The sequence below is a fragment of the Hypanus sabinus genome, chromosome 2, assembly GCF_030144855.1.
Source record: "Hypanus sabinus isolate sHypSab1 chromosome 2, sHypSab1.hap1, whole genome shotgun sequence".
Taxonomy (NCBI): domain Eukaryota; kingdom Metazoa; phylum Chordata; class Chondrichthyes; order Myliobatiformes; family Dasyatidae; genus Hypanus; species Hypanus sabinus.
The window spans coordinates 173,944,659-173,962,645 of NC_082707.1; the positions used below are offsets into that span (position 1 = coordinate 173,944,659).

At 41.7% G+C, this 17,987-nt stretch overlaps 1 pseudogene; it reads left to right on the forward strand.

Moving 5' to 3' along the window:
- Positions 1-6,404: 6,404 nt before the first annotated feature.
- The window catches only part of LOC132387295 (spermatogenesis-associated protein 7-like), an 85,899-nt pseudogene continuing 74,316 nt past the window's right edge, over positions 6,405-17,987 (forward strand).

Sequence of the window (17,987 nt, forward strand, 5' to 3'; positions counted from 1 at the left end):
GCACGATATAACTGCTCAGTTAACAGTGCAGCATATCCCTCACAAAATAATTATTGCAAGGATCCAGTTGTAGATCCTCATTTCGACGTGAATATCGATGAAATGAAGAAATCGCTTGGCATTTGGGGGCAATAATTTCATTTTCACGCAATTTCCCATCGATTTGCTTACACATAAATACATTTAATGATTTAAGAACAAGATCAACTCTGGACAAACATCATTGAATTCACGAAACTAAAATGCTGATGACACACACACCACATATATATTCAAATTGCGTTACAGATACAAACCTGGTGGCTCACAATTAGTGTGCTTTCGTGACGTTTCTATTGGAAATTTCATCTTAGATCGCCAAAACCTTGCCTTTTCTTGCATCCGAGAATTGCAACCAGTTATTCTGAATGCGCCTATTTAACAAGAAGGACCATCCTTTAAAGTCAACATTTTACGTATGCGTGCTTTATTCCAACCAAGCCGATAACATAAATAAAACGAATATAAAACAAAACTCATAAACCACGTTCAGGCTGAGGCTCGTAGCAGCAGAAACGATTCGTGCGTGAAGGGGCTCACGCCGCAGTGAAAATTGCAAGCGCCTGCCTGTTACATGTATTGTTTTCCTCTCTTTTTGAACAGAAGTATATTATCTTTGCAGAAAATAGCAGATGTTGTTTTCAGAGTGGCTGGGGTTGCAGAACACACTCCTCATGGCTGGAGATGGAGACTATGTGTGGTGATGTCGTGTTGTTAGGTGGAGTTGTGAGTCGAAGTCGCGCTCGGCTTCTCGGCACATGGCAATGTCCTGCGGCAGGCAACAGCCACCTCATCAACGCTCTCTACACAAAGAGGGCAGGGGCGGCAGCGGGAGGCAGCTTGGGAGGGATTCTATCGCGGCCACAATTGTTTACACCACGGCTTCTGTAACGTGTAAACTACCATTCGTTCCTACGCGGAAAACGTATGCATAAGCATAATTTTGGAATTAGAGTCCATGCGTTTGTCCCTCAAGAACTGGTTGTAACACTCCACCATCTGCCAAGTGCAGACGCCTACATTACGCAAATATACTCCTCACGATGTTACAGACTACGTGTAACAACATGTGTCGGTTCATTTATACATTCGAATAATCTCAACTTTAAAAGCCCGTATTCTTATCTGAACACAGCGCTACAATAATGAATGTTTTAACGCAGGTTATGCTCATAAATTATATTATCTCGGTTCGGGCGTGGCGCTCGTGGAAAAAAAAGTGTACGGAAGACGAGTAATATGAAATCATTGTTGATGTCATTTGTAGATTCAACTGGTGACTGCATTTTACATTACTTAATCGCACTGCGCCGCAATCGGTATTCCCGAGTCTTCAAACCTGCCCGGAATGTTAATAAGGTGATGCCAGGTGGCGGTGTTATTCTGCAGTCACTGCTCACGCCGAGCGAGTCTTTAGCTTACAGTGAGAACAAAGGAGAGGGGACAGAATCAAATAAAAACTGGGAGGGGCTGCGGACTGGTTTGTTTATTCTCTACGAAAGATGTCTTCCAAAAGTTTATTAAATCGTTGGTATATCAAACGCAATGTAAACACTGTTTACGCCATGCAGTAAAGTAAAATCAGCCCAGACGTGAGGACAAGTCAACGCAATGGTAGGATTTATACGGTTACGTGTCGATTTCTGCGTCGTTTTCCACAGGCTCGCTCATCCCTTATTTCTCATACCCTTGCCACCGTTACTAGATCTGCTGCATTCCCATTCCAGACATTTATCGGTCTTCCATTCAGAATTAGTAAACCAGTCTGAACAGGATATCGTACAAGTGAATGTACAATTTTTCAAACTCTCTATTGTAGGCATTATTTTATGTTCAATTACCCACATTGCAACTTGAAAACCTATTTGCGTTTTCTGTTGTCTTTTGGATCTTCATCTTTGCAACACCTCCCACACCTACATCTGCTCCTTAATGACCAACGGGTAGCTTTCCTACATCACCGTTTTTACAGAAACGGAGGAAACAGCGCTACTTCATGATGGCATTCTTCAAAATGAGGACTGATAGATTTCTGGGTTTTAAAGAGATGTGCTGATGGGGCAAAAAAAATGATGCGAAGAGAAGCAGACATGAACTTTCTGTAGGACAGTACAGACACCAGAGGCTAAATTGTTCTCCCATTCCAAGTTCAGTTCTTGTTATTCTGTCACCCTCCTTAGATTGATTGCTGCATATTTTAAGATGGTACCTGAGTGTGGACAAGGATTTGGGAGCGGGAGGTCGGAAATATTCCTGCTATGGTGGTCCATTTGGAAACCAATAATATAGGCAGGACAAAGAAGGAGACACTGATAACACACTCTCCTAATCCTTTGGCTCCTTTAACGTCCAGAACTCTATCAATTTCCACTTTGAATGACAACAGAAAAAGTAGGAAATTCAGCCTTTCAAGACTGCTGCTTCATTCGTTTTAACTGTTGTAGGCTATTGGCAATTGTTAATTGTTGTGTAGATGAATGGTAGAATCTGAACGACATTGGTGGGAATGTTAGAGGAATTAAAGTCGGATTAGTGCACAATTGATGTAGTTGGGTACTTGATAATCAGCTCAGATTTGATGGGCCCTTTTCTGCACTGCTTGGCTATAAATCTCTGGCAATTTAACTGATCATTGATATCAATACTATAATTCCTACCTTTTCAATATTGCACTCAGAAATCTATCTCTCTCCTTCTTAAAAACATTCAGTGATTCGGTCTCTAGAGCCTCTTGTGGTACCAAATTCACAGGTTCACTGCTGCCTAAGTGAAAAAATTTCCCAGTCTTTCATCTGGGAATGTTCCAAGCATCCCAGTTGAGAGAAAATCCTTCCTCGGTCCAGACCGCCCAGCCATACCAGAATCTAATGTGAAACTTGTAAATTTAATTTTGTTGGCCTCCTATTCTTCTGAACTCCTAAAGCAAAACATCTTGAAGGTGAACTGGGTAAAAGGAAGTGACAAGCCTGTAATGGACCAGGCAGTATTTACTACTTACTACTTGCTCCATCAGTGCAGAGCAGATGCCAAGCCAGGCTGAGATACAATCCATCAGGATATTTTCTACAGCACGTCTGCAGTAGTTTGAGAGAAGCTTTGCAAACAAGCCAAATGACACCTAAGAGAGTACATATGCTAATGCTTTTTCTTGATTGCCACATCGATCCTAGGGGACCAGTTGATATTCCGGTGATATGGATGCCTAAATTTAGAGGCAGGGTAAATGTGTTGTGTGATCAATTGTTTTTGATTTAGAGCCAGATATATTGTGGTGATCCCTAAGGGTACCTAATAGGACCACTGGTTAACTTCACAGTTATAAATGCCATGTGCTGGGTGAACAGGGCACCATTTTAAGACTTGTAAATGACACAAAACTTGTAAATATGGAGGATAGTATGACATTGCAAGAGAACATAGACTGAGAAGTACAAAAGGATATATTTTACTCAGAGGAATAATTTAATTTAAAGGATGGAATTCCAATGGAGGTGCATGAAAATAATTGCATATACTGTAAAAACAAATAGTTGCAAATGGAAATATAGATTAAGAAAACAATGTAAAAAACATCAGGAATCCTACCTTATAAATGGAAGCATAAAGTACAAGAGAAAGAATACATTGAACCTCTATAAAATATTAATTTGACTGTGAGAAATTTCTTAATCTGGTTACCATATGGCAAGGATGTGGAAGCTCAAGAGAAGGTACAGGTATACAAAAGAACCAAAGGCAAATTCTATGAATATTTGTAATTTCTAGCTCATTTCAATGTAGTTTGTTATAGCTCCTGTGTAAATGTCAACTGCAGACTTGAATCTTCTTTCTTCTTCTAGGGCAGTACAGTATGTATAAGTGTGTCTGTGTGGATGTTTTTAGTTTGTCACTCAATTCTCTGTAAACTCTAGAGACTGTCATGTGTGAAAATCCTAGGACATCAGGGGTTTCTGAGATACCCAAACCACCCCATTTGGCATCAATAATCATTACCAGTTAAGATCACTTAGACCACATTTCTTCCACATTTTGATATTTGGTCTGAGCTTCTTGAACCTCTTGATCATGTCTGCATGCTTTCATGCATTGAGTTCCTGCCACATTGGTTGATTAGATACTTGCATTAACGAGCAGGTGTACCTAATAGAGTGGCCACTGAATGTAAATGGCAGAACACTGACGTTCCAGTATCAGTTCATGGAGAGTTCATTTTGACTACCGTGTCCAGCAAATATTCTATCCCTCTAATTTCAGTACCAATTCATTGAACGTATATTGTATGAATATGGTGATAGCTTACTTACTTTAAGAAAACACTCCTTTTTGTTTGACACGGTGGCAATAACTATAAGAAGGGGACTATATATTATTATATAATTAAAGTGGTGCAGTCTTTAGACACTGAAAGCGTATCAGGGATAGCATAACAATGTAACAGTTTGTGACATTTTGAAAATAATTGGAGCTATGTAATACAATGTGACAACGACCCTCAAGAGAAAAATACAATAACATTCCTGGAAGCAAACAATATTAAAAGGGCACATACAAGTCCTGGAGGAAATCAATTGGCCAGGCAGTATCCATAGAAAGCATTAAACAGTTGATATTTTGGGCCAAGACTTCATCAGGACTCAAAAGGAAGGGGAAAGAAGCCAGATTAAGTAGGTAGGGAAGTGGAAGGTGTACAAGTTGGCAGGTGATCATGGGGAGTAGTAGGAGAAGATCTCACTGGACTCCCTTGAAGAGAAGATTTAAACTTCTTCAGGGTAGACATACTGTACCTTGAAGATATTTTGCAGTTCCTCCAGCACTTTATTCCGTGAGACCTTCTTTCACTGCTTCTTCTCCGTCATCATTTGCCATCTTATACTCCTCCCCCCACAACACCCCACACACATCATCTCATTTTGGCTCCTTCTTCCTTCCCCTCTAGTCCTGATGAAGGATCTCACCCAAAATGTTGACTGTTTATTTCTCTCCATGGATGCTGCCTAACCTACTGAGTTCTATCAGAACTTTGTGTGTTTCCCAATATTTCTTACATCTTCAGAATCTCTTGCGTTGGAAGTTAAAAAGAAGTCCATAAAGGTCATAGAATACATGATGCAGGCTTGAATTGGAAAGAGTTAACGTCTTTTCTCCTTTATGTTCACAATAGTCCATCCTTCTTCTTACATCGCTTATCACATTTTTAACATTCATCTAATTTTCAACTTTTCCTTTCCCCATCCATTTATTTATAATTCATTCTCAGCCATAATTTATTTACATATTTTGAAATCTGCTTTATTCTTTCCATTTTATACCTTCTTCCTTGGATTGATCTTACCTCCAACCAACTTTCTCCCATTCCTGTCTTTCTTTCCATATCCCTCTCAATGCCCTTCTTTCAGACTGTTATGTCTATTATCTCCATTCTCTCCACTCCAGCCATTTCCTTGCTGTTTTAGCATTCTAAGTCTTTGTCTCTCTTTCCTTGCACCCACTTTCACCCCTTCATTCCAACCTCCTTTAATTTTTTATCCTTTCTTTTACACCATAAGCTCCCACTGATTCTCCCTCCAATTCCATCCACCTTCACATCTCTCACTTACTCCAAAATGTCTCCCTCTTCCTCACTTCTCCTTCTTTCATTCACACTTTGTCCCTCATTATTCTTCAATTACCCACTGTACATTCTCACCAGAGTCCTTTCTTACCCATTCTTTCCAAACAACCTTTCTCCCTTCATTTCTTCCACTCCTCCTGTCCTTTTCACTCCCTTGTTTCTTCTCTTCGTCATTCTCACCATTCCCAAACCACCTTCTCCTGGACCCTCTGCTCTCCCCACACCTACACCCCTCTTCTCTCCACTCCACTCCACACCCCTACACCCTTTCTTCACCCACTCCTAAACCCTCTCCCCTTCTACACGCTCTCCTCTCCCCATTCCTCAACCCCTCTTCTCTCCAATTCCAAACCTAATCTCCCCATTAACAAAGTACATCCATTCTCCACTCCAACATACACCCCTCTTCCCCTGGCCCTTTCCCCCTCCCTCACCGCATTCCCCCGCTTTCCTTCTCTTTACTTTGTATGCATCTTTCCCTCTCAGATTCTCTTTGCCCTCTTTTTCTCCTTATCTCGTCACTTTCTTCTGCACCGCTCCTTTGCCCTCCTCCACCCTCTCTCCTTTTCCCGTCCTCCATCTCTCTCCTCTCTCCCTCAATCCTCTCCTTCGCTCTTCCTTCTACTTCTATTTCCCCTCGCCTCTCTCCCTTTCTCGTCCTTTCCCTTCTCCATGCCTTCATCCCAGCCTCTGTCACCAAGGCAACAGTGACGTAAACATGATGCGACCGGTGGTTGGCTGACCCAGCTCCGAGGATGCGGCGTAGCAACAGACATGGCGGCTGCGGTGTTCTTGTCTGATTTTGAGCCCAGATAACGGCGGCTTTGACGGCCGTGGCTCGCGTCTTTGCGTCGTCCGAGAATATGGGAAGGCTCGGCATCAACATGGCAAACAAGAAAGGTACATTCTGTGGCCTGAACTTCAGCATCCGTTGCTTAGTCAGACGGTAACCGAAGCTGCGGGAGCGCGCGTGAACTGGTGGCACCAAAAGCGGCCTCACCTTAGCAGTGGGCAAGGGGAGCCACTGGGACAAAACAATGTTATCGCCCCAGTATCCATTTGGACGTTAAGTAGCAGTCGATAATAACCTTGACATCGAGATTGAAGCTCGTAGGATAAAAGGCAGCTGTAATAGCAATGGACAGAATTTCAAAAGCAAAAAAAAAATGCTGATACTGCAACTGTGAGATTAGCATTCCCTAATTCGGGGAATATCAGCAAGCTAGAAAGCACCTATGGAGAGAGAGGAAAAAAGCAGCAGTGTTTCACGTAATGGCCTTTTGTCAGAACTGGAAGAGTACATTGAGGTAATGGCGACAGGTGATGATAAAGGGAATGCAGGTAGCAAATTGGACATTACGATTATCCTTCTAACGTAACTAGTTTTGGTGCTGTATAAAAGGGGAGATTGAATGCAGCTAACTGTAGCTCTTCCTGTGTAGTTGAGATACAGCATGAAATCGGTCTTTCCTGCTCTCAGCAATTCCCTAATTTGATCCTAGTCTAATCAATAGATTTCAATAGGTACATTTAGTGTCAGAGAAATGTATGCAATACACATCCTGAAATTCTTTTTCTTCGCAAACATCCATGAAAACAGAAGTGTGCCCCAGGAATTAATGACATTTAAATGTTAGAACCCTGAAGCCCCCCCCAACTCCCCATCCCACACAATAAGCAGCAGCAAAGCAACGACTCCACCGAGCACTTAAACGTCCAGCAAAACATCAAAAAAGACACAGACTTGCAGTACCCCAAAAACTGCTTGTTCACCATAGGCATATTGACATACCACAGGTTCTCTCTCTCCCCCTAATAAGGGAAAAAGAGGTGTGTCTGTTTCACAGTGAGAGGGGAGACATAACAAAGTAACTCACTGATTTATGATGTTAAAAGTCTGTTGTGTCACTTTTTCTGAGCTCTGTGCCCAAAAAATTCGAGTCTCCGGGCACACAGCCAGCAGCCAGCTTGCTGCTACGATCTTCCTTCTCCCATGACGCACCAGGCGGCACCTGCCTTGAATCTCCACCCGCCTCGAGAGCCACAAAAATGCGGCACCCTGAAGGCGCTCTGGTCGTGAGGCTCTGAGAGTGGGTCCCATTTCCGCGAAGAATCAAAGACAGCATGTAACTCCAGGTCGGGGTCTTCAAAAGAAACTTGAAAGGGAAAAAAAAGAGATATCAAAGATAGAAATAGAGCTTTTTCCAAAGATGCAAGCAAAGGAGTTGCCGTTAGGAATATATTTATAAATGATCACTTAACCTACCAACTGATACATCTTTGGACTGTAGGAAAAAATGGGTGCACCAAGAAGAAACCCACCCAGTCACAGTCATAGTACAAACTCCAGTGGGAATTGAACCTTTTGTCACCTCTACTGTAAAGCATTGTGCTAACCACAAAGATAACATGTTTTTGGAGCCATATAAAGAGAGGAAAATGAATAAAGGCATTTGGAACTAAAATGCAGGAGTATTAAATGTCATGTATAGTAATTGTTGGAGTTCTGAAATAAAGAATATTCAGATCATACAACAACTATGGAGAGAGAAAAACAGTTAATGAAACAGGTGGATTACGTTCCAACAGAACTGCCAGTTCCAACACAGAAAAAAGCTAGTTGACTCACAGTGTTGAATTCGCTGTTGGGTCCCAAGAGCTACAATGTACCCAATGGGAAGATGAGTTGCTGTTGAGCTGACATTGGGTTTTATTAGAACTGTGCAAGAGGTCAATTAATTTCTTATGATATTGAAGAAGCTCATTCGTATCACTCCGATATTCCCATTTCCCCATAATTGAGTGTTTCCCACATTCCCATTCTCCTACCTAAGGTAATTTACAATCACCAATTAGCTTACTAATCAGCGTTTCTTTAGAATGTGGGTGAGGAAACCATGGCACATGGAGGAAATCCATGAGGTCACTGGAAAAATATGCAAAATCTGAAACAAAAGCATTGGGATCGATCATGGGTTACTGAGCTGGAGAATTAATAACAGCTAGTTTGAAGTTCAAAGTCTTTTGAGTGGACTGAAAAGAACTGTTCTTTGAAACCATCATCCAGTCCAATTTTGGTTTCTTCAAATAGAAGAGACCACATCATGAGGTCCAAATGCAACAAAAATTCGAAGTGCGAGTAAATTGCTATGTTACTGGAAGGAATATTTGAGTCCTTAGATGGTGAGAAGTGGCAAGGCAAAAGGGCAGGTGTTGCATCTTCTGCAAGAGAACTTGAAGGTGCTGTGAGGCAGGGAGTGGTTGGTTCAAGTAGAGTGGTGAGCCATCAGGAAGGAAACAGTTCCATTGGCATGCTGACGTGAATTGTAGAACAAGTGCCTGGTGGTTTTTGAAGGTTGCTGAAATAATGGAGGGAAATTCATTGCATGGAATGATGGTGGGGTTGAAGATGAGAACCAAGGATCCAATCTTTATTTTGGTTTGGCAGATTATGGGCAAGTTGTGGAGACATAGTGAGTGAACTTTGAGGAGAAAGGTAATGGATTTCAAGTAAATATAGTTAAGCTGGTGGTATGGGTGAATAACTAGTAAATAAAAATTAGTACTGAGAATTGCACTGTTAACTTTTGATTGTAGAAATGAGAAGCAATTTAAATTAGGTTGCACTAGGTAAGAGAGGTGTGAGTAAAATTGTTCGGGAGCTACGTTAGCATAGCTCATTTGAAAGTGGTTAAAAGAAAAAGATGGAATCCTGAGCTTTATAAATAGAGGCAGAGAATACAAGAGCTAGGATGTCAAGGTGAATCCATCAAGGGTGATAGTGATATGGACCTTTTATTCTCTTCCCATCTGGTAGGCGCTACAGGAGCCTCCGCTCCCGCACCAGCAGGCACAGGAAGAGCTTCTTCCCTGAGGCTGTGACACTGCTTAACCTCACATTACAGTGCTAAGCAGTATTGCACCCATATTGTACTGTCTCAGTACTTTTATATTTGTGTGCTGTGGCACTTACTTTTCTATTCACAGTTATTTTGTAAATAACACTTCTTTTGCACTTCTGATTAGATGCTAATTGCATTTCATTGTCTTTGTATCAGTACACGGCACAATGACGATAAAGTTGAATCTAATCTAATATTTAAGATTAAAAAGAGTATTGACAGAGGAGATGAAACAAAAATGTACACATGGAGAGTCCAGAGAACTTGGAAAACTATCTTAGACAATCACTTAAGATTGAAGATGATTTTCTTCAACTTAGTGTGGAGATTACTTACAAGTCTAATGAAAGAACTGTAATTTCTTCCACAAATAAGACAAGAGGTGCCCGTAAGAAGTGGGGTAGTTGGGTAGCTTGTTAAGTGGTGTATCCACTTGGTTATTTATGCTGGACTGCTTTATTCAGGTTGTGAGTGCCATACTGAGGGCCCCTTCTCCACTTTGAGCAGTCATGGGCCAGAGAATCTTAGGAGTTAGTAAAGGTGTTGAACTGTAATGAGGAGGATTGAATAAAGGAATTGGGGCAATGACACAAGTTTGCTTGATGACAACAGATGCTGAGAGTACAGTTGGCTCTCCTTATCCGCGGGGGATTGGTTATGGGACCCCTCGTGGATACCAATATTCGTGGATGCTCAAGTCCCTTATTCAACCTGTCTCAATGTGGGGGACCTTAGGACCCAGCGGAACCCCAGACATTATTTAACCTGTCTTAATGCGGTGGACATTAGGATGCAACGGCAGAGATCTAAATCCACAGTGTTTCTGTTCACGAAAATAATCAGAAAATAATCACCACTTCCCGCTGAATATCGCTGGCTCCTCGGTAGAGATCGTAAAGAGCACCAAATTTCTTGGTGTTCACCTGACGGAGAATCTCACATGGTCTCTCAACACCAGCTCTATAGCAAAGAAAGCCCAGCAGCGTCTCTACTTTTTGCGAAGTCTGTGGAAAGTCCATCTCCCACCCCCCATCCTCATCACATTCTACAGGGGTTGTATTGAGAGCATCCTGAGCAGCTGCATCACTGCCTGGTTCGGAAGATGCACCATCTCAGATCTCAAGACCCTGCAGCGGATAGTGAGGTCAGCTGAGAAGATCATCGAGGTCTCTCTTCCTGCCATCACAGACATTTACACTACACGCTGCATCCGCAAAGGAAACAGCATTATGAAGGACCACATGCACCCCTCATACAATCTCTTCTCCCTCCTGCCATCTGGGAAAAGGCTCCAAAGCATTTGGGCTCTCACAACCAGACTATGTAACAGTTTCTTCCCCCAAGCTATCAGACTCCTCAATACCTGAAGCCTGGACTGACACCTTGCCCTACTGTCCTGTTTATTGTTTATTATAATGCCTGCACTGTTTTTGTGCACTTTATGCAGTCCAGTGTAGGTCTGTAGTGTAGCTTTCTCTTTTTTTTTAATTACGTAGTTCAGTCTAGTTTTTTGTACTGTGTCATGTAACACCATGGGCCTGAAAAACGTTGTCTCATTTTTACTATGCACTGTACCAGCAATTATGGTTGAAAGGACAGTAAAGGTTGACTTGACTTTGACTTGAACACTATTGAAAATAAAGTGGAAATAATAAAGCAATCGGAAAGAGGTGAAACGCCATCAGTCATTGGTGAAGCGTTAGGCTACATTGGTCAACGATCGGAACAATTTCAAAGGATAAAGTGAGAAAGACTCTGCCCCGATGAAAGCTACAATTATTACTGAGCAACACAGTGGTTCAATTATTGGGTTTTGGGGTTTTGGGTTTTTGATCCTCCACATCAACCCGGCATGGTGGAGAGCGCACTCAGGAGCGATCTGTCCCGAGTCCTGGGGACTTCTGTTTCCAAGCTCAGTGCTGAAACATACGTTAAGTGTTTTATATGCATAGAACGGTAAAATATATACTATATATTAAGACAAACGTTTGACTTACTGATGCTAAATAATACCGGATGTACCTATTCCGACTTACTTAATAAGAGAAGTTCCGATTTTTTTCGATCCCGATCCACGACAACCCACGCACATCCTCCCATATAATTTAAATCATCTCTAGATTACTTAAATACCTAATACAATGTAAATGCTATGTAAAATGGTTGTTATACTGCATGTTTAAGGAATAATGACAAGAAAAAAAAGTCTGCACATGCTTGAACAAGTGCTGGAAGAGCACTTCCGGGATTTCGTGATTCGTGGTTGGTTGAATTTGCACATGCAGAATTCGCGGATAAGGAGGGCCAACTGTAATTAGGATTATGATTTGCGTGCCATTATACAACAAACTTGAGATGGAGATTAATTTCTGTGACAACCAAGTTGAAGCATATTCCACTATTCATTACAGTTGACACAAATGAAGCTTTAACTGAGGCCAAAAAAAAATGCCATTTGTGGTATGTATAGCATATGTAGATTGTGCCCAAATTACAGCAGGGGTTTGTTCCTGTGAACTGTTCATAACCAAATAGTTTGCACATCAGGAATGAATCTGCAAATTACATTCCCAGACGGCAGAAGATGCCTGCATACCTACAGCAGTCAGTAAATCCATCCTGCTGGTCTCCCAAAAAGCTTGTTTATATGTATGGGGTGTACATAATTTGGGCATTCATATAATGGGAAGAACCTGTGGGTGTAGGTCTTTGGCCACTGAGAGGAGAAGGCTGAGGAAGGCTGTGATTGTGGCATTTCCTGTGTCAAACTGCAGGAAAACAGTACAACCAGATCTGCCCATTTCTTGCAGTTGGTCACATTCTTATTATATCCTCCTCTTGCTGGATGTGGCAATGGGAGTGTGGATTGTGAAGGAAGTTCCTTATCTGCAAATTTAAGGACTTCTACAGGGATACCATCTTCTATTGAGGTCTTATTGTTTTGTTACCTCAGGCCTTTTAAACTTCTTATTTGTCTAGAGGCAAGGTTGAATGGGTGGATCACTAGGATGATATCATAGTACTCTGATTACATTTGAGAGAGTTTTCATTGTTTCTTCTGTCAAATCAAATCAATCATGTTTAATTTCCATTCAAACCTTGCATAGATACAGCTGAATGATCATCACCTATTATAGAGTAATTTGTTTGTTTGTGATGTGCTTTGTTGTATGGTGTAGGTGATCATGGTCTTTCTGTGACCTTGACTTCTTGAAAAATTTTTCTACGAAAGTGGTTTGCCATTGCCTTCTTCTGGGCAGTGTCTTTACAAGATGGATGATCCCAGCCATTGTCAATATTCTTCAGAGATTGTCTGCCTGGCATCAGTGGTCACATAACCAGGACCTGTGATATGCACCAGCTGCTCATACAATCATCCACTGCCTGCTCCCATTGCTTCACGTGACCCTTATCTGAAGGCTAAGCAAGCTAGTGGAGGAAAGGAGCACTTTATACATCCTTCGTTAGAGATATATCTCCACCTCACCGCCCATATAGAGTAATACAACATTGAAGCAAAGAATGCCTACAATTTTGCTTACCAAGTGTCGTCATAAATCTTAACTGCATTCTTTCTAATTTGATGATGTTTTTCCAATGATGGTGTGACTAAAATTGTACACGGTAGTTCAAGTGCAAAGTCACCTTGGTCTTGAATAACTCTAAAACAACATCCTGACTCCAGATGTGATGCAGATGGAGGAACTGAGAAAAGAGAATAGTATTTTTACATGTGACAGGGTGGGAAGACATATAGCCAAGATAACCGTGACAGTCAGTAGGTTTATGAAAGATATCAGTAGATAATCTGTCTCCAGAGATGAAGACAGCAAGATTGAGAAAAGGGGGAGATCTTTGCAACATCTGTTCATTGGATGAGGCTGCCATTTTAGGACATCTGAGATGTCCTCCTTCTTCAAACACCATTAAAGCTACCCTCACTCACATCTCCTCCATTTCTTGCACATCTGCCATCGTGCCATCCTTCTATTTCTGTAACAAGTATCATGTTCCCCTTGTGCTTTCATACCTCCCTATGAGTCTCCATATCCAGCATATCATTCTCTGAGAGGAGACAATAGATTTCAATATGAGACAATATAAGGCATAGATAGAGTAGACAGCCAGTGCCTTTTCCAAGGGTGGAATGGCTAATACGAAAGGACATCTTTTTAAGGTGATTGGAGGATGGGGGATATCAAAGGTAGGTTTCTCACAGAGTGTTGTTAGTGAATGGAATGCACTGCCAGGGATGGTGGTAGAGAGAAATAAATTAGGGTCATTGGAAGAAACTCTTGGGTACATGGGTGAAAGAAAAATGAAGGACCATGTGGAAGGGAAGGGTTAGATTGTATTTGAAGTAGATGAAATGGTCAGCACAATATTGTGAGCTGAAGGGCTGTTCTGTGCTGCTCTATCTTCTATGTAACTTTCACCATCTATAATGGGTTAAATACATCTCACCCTTTCTCCCCAACTCTCCACTTTCTGTGGGGATCACTCTCCATTTGACTCTTGTCTACTCGTCCCTCTTCACTGATCTCCCTTGTGATACTTATCCCTATAAGTGGGACGAGTGCTACACTTGCCCCAACACCTCCCAAACAGTCCTTCCATGTGAGGCAACACTTCACCTCCGAGTCTTTGGGGGTCATCTCATGCATTTGTGCTCTCCGTGCAGCCTCCTCGACACTGGTGAGGCACTGATAAAGGTCTAGGCCTGAAAAGTCAACTATTTATATACTACTTGATTTGCTGAGTTCTTCCAGCACTTTGTATGTGTTAAAATGTAATAATTTTTCTACTTGAGAAAGATTTTGGATTCATCTCAGTGTATCACACACATCACTTTCTTCTTACAGCTTACTATGTAAGTTCTTCCAGGAGAGTGATTGACCAGCACCTAACTCAAGCTCATATGGCTTCCCACTACAACAGAATTCTCTCTGCTAAAGGTAAGCACGGAATGTTACTAATGAAAATCTAGTCAGCATAATATTCTTCACCGTGTCATACTCCATGTTTGGGCCAGGGTTTTGTGACATCTAAATTACTGGCTTTCAATGTTGTTATTCAGTAGATCAAAAAAAGGTGATTTTTGCTTGTGCATAACCTAGTGCAGGAGTTCCAGACACTCTGATAGTGACGGAGTGCCTGTGCAGGGTGTATTGATGATGTCCCTACATTTTAGCTAATATGGACATCAGCAAGGCAGTCTGAAGTTGAACTGAATGTGTTCTACATATGAAGATAACATGCCCATATATTTTATACTCTGTTTGAAAAGGCTCGTCAGGGATTGCTGCAGATTTTAATAAAAGAGAACAGCTGCTAGAGATCAAACAGTAGATCTAAAATAGTTTATCAACTTTTTCTAAATCTTTGCAATGGCTTGTTCATTTAAGAACATGTCTTAGCATCTTTCAAATAGCTTGTAAATTAAAAAATAACTTTTAAATTGACATTTAAAAACAGGCTAATTAATTTTGTTCTAAAATTATTTTGTCATATTAGATGTATTTTAAAAGTTAATCATTTTTGAAGTTTTCAATATATCATCTTTAAACATAATAAAGTAATGAAGCTAAATACGGCAGACCTGTCTCAGTGGTTTGGGCTGAATCTCTGTCTTGTAATAACTTTCTACCAGGTTTTTCTGAACTTAATGGGCTGCTCCAAGTTTGATTGGCCCATATGGTTTTTTTTACAGCTGGGTGAAGTAACATGAAAGACATCAAGAGAAATAGACAATAGACAATAGGTGCAGAAGTAAACCATTCTGCCCCTCGAGTCTGCACCGCCATTCTGAGATCATGGCTGTTCATTCACTATCAATACCCAGTCCCTGCCTTGTCCCCATATCCCTTGATTCCCCTATCCATCAGATTTCTATCTAGTTCCTTCTTGAATGCATCCAGAGAATTGGCCCCCACTGTCTTCCGAGGCAGTGCATTCCACACCTCCACAACTCTCTGGGAGAAGAAGTTTTTCCTCAACTCTGTTTTAAATAACTGACCTCTTATTCTCAATCCATGCCCTCTGGTACTGGACTCTCCCAACATCTGGAACATATTTCCTGCCTCAATCCTATCAAATCCTTTAATTATCTTAAACGTTTCAATCAGATCCCCTCTTAATCTCCTCAATTCCAGTGTGTACAAGCCCAATCTCTCCAATCTCTCTGCGTAAGACAGCCCTGCCATCCCAGGAATCAACCTAGTGAATCTACGCTGCACTTCCTCAATTGCCAGAATGTCCTTCCTTAAACCTGGAGACCAAAACTGTACACAATATTCCAGGTGTGGTCTCACCAGGGCCCTGTACAAATGCAAAAGGGCATCCTTGCTCTTGTAAATTCCCCTTGTAATAAAGGCCAACATTCCATTTGCCCTCTTCACTGCCTGTTGCACTTGCTCATTCACTTTCATTGACTGATGAACTAGGACTCCTAGGTCTCTTTGCATTTCTCCCTTACCTAACTCTACACCGTTCAGACAATACTCTGCCCTCTTGTTCCTGCTTCCAAAGTGGATAACTTCACATTTATTCCCATTGAATGACATCTGCCAAGTATCTGCCCACTCACCCAGCCTATCCAAGTCTCCCTGTATTCTCCTAACGTCCTCTTCGCATGTCACACTGCCACCCAGTTTAGTATCGTCAGCAAACTTGCTGATATAGTTTTCAATGCCCTCATCTAAATCGTTGACATAAATCGTAAAGAGCTGTGGTCCCAATACAGAGCCCTGTGGTACCCCACTAGTCGCCTCCAGCCAGTCCGAGAAACACCCATTCACTGCTACCTTTTGCTTTCTATCTGCCAAACAGTTTTCTATCCATGTTGAAACCCTGCCCCCAATGCCATGAGCTCTGATTTTACTCACCAATCTCCTATGTGGCACCTTATCGAATGCCTTCTGAAAATCTAGGTACACTACATCCACTGGCTTGCCCTCGTCTAACATCCTTGTTACACCCTCAAAAAACTCCCAACAGATTAGTCAAGCATGATTTGCCCTTGGTAAATCCATGCTGGCTCGGCCTAATCCTATTACTGCCATCAAGATATGCCACTATTTCGTCCTTAATAACGGACTCAAGCATCTTCCCCACAACTGACTTTAGGCTAACAGGGCGATAGTTCTCCGTTTTCTCCTTCCCTCCCTTCTTGAAAAGTGGGATAACATTAGCCACTCTCCAATCTTCAGGAACTGATCCTGAATCTAAGGAACATTGGAAAATGATTACCAATGCATCTGCAATTTCCTGAGCCACCTCTTTTAGAACCCTTGGATGCAGACCATCTGGACCCGGGGATTTATTAGCCTTCAGTCTTATCAGTCTACTCATCACAGTTTCTTTCCTAATGTCAATCTGTTTCAATTCCTCTGATATCTTATGACCCTGGCCCATCCATACATCTGGGAGACTGCTGGTGTCCTCCCTGGTGAAGACAGATCTAAAGTACGCATTAAATTCTGTTGCCATTTCCCTGTTTCCCATAACAGTTTCTCCCAATTCATTCTTCAAGGGGCCAACATTGTTCTTAACTATCTTCTTGCTCTTCACATAGCTAAAAAAGCTTTTACTATCCCCTTTTATATTCCTGGCTAGACTGAGCTCATACCTGATTTTTTCTCTCCGTATTGCTTTTTTAGTTAAGATCTGCTGTTCCTTAAAACTTTCCCAATCATCTGTATTCCCACTCATCTTAGCCCTGTCATACTTCTTTTTCTTTAACGCTGTACAATCTCTGACTTCCTTTGTCAATCACTGTGGCCCCTTCCCCCTCTTTGAATCCTTCCTTCTCATTGGAATGAACTGCTTTTGCATCTTTTGTATTATGCCCAAGAATATCTGCCACTGCTGATCCACTGTCTTTCCTGCCAGGGCATCCACCCATGTAACTTTGGCCAGCTCTTCCCTCATGGCTCCGTAGTCTCCTTTATTTAATTGCAACACTGACACCTCTGATCTGCCCTTATCCCTCTCAAATTGTAGATAAAAACTTATCATGTTATGATCACTACTTCCTAATGGCTCCTTTACTTCAAGATCACTTATCAATTCCTGTTCATTACACATCACCAAGTCCAAAATAGCCTCGTTCCTGGTTGGCTCAAGCACAAGCTGTTCCAAAAATACATCCCTAAGACACTCCACAAACTCCCTATCCTGGGGTCCAGCACCTACCTGATTCTCCCAGTTCACCTGCATGTTGAAATCTCCCATAACGACTGCATTACCTTTAGCACATGCCAATGTTAACTCCCTAATCAACGTACCCAATATCCACGCTACTGTTTGGGAGCCTGTACACAACACCCATTAGGGTCTTTTTACCCTTACTGTTCCTCAGCTCAATCCACATAGACTCTACTTTCCCTGTTCCTAAGTCACCCCTTGCTAAGGACTGAATCTCATTCCTCACCAAC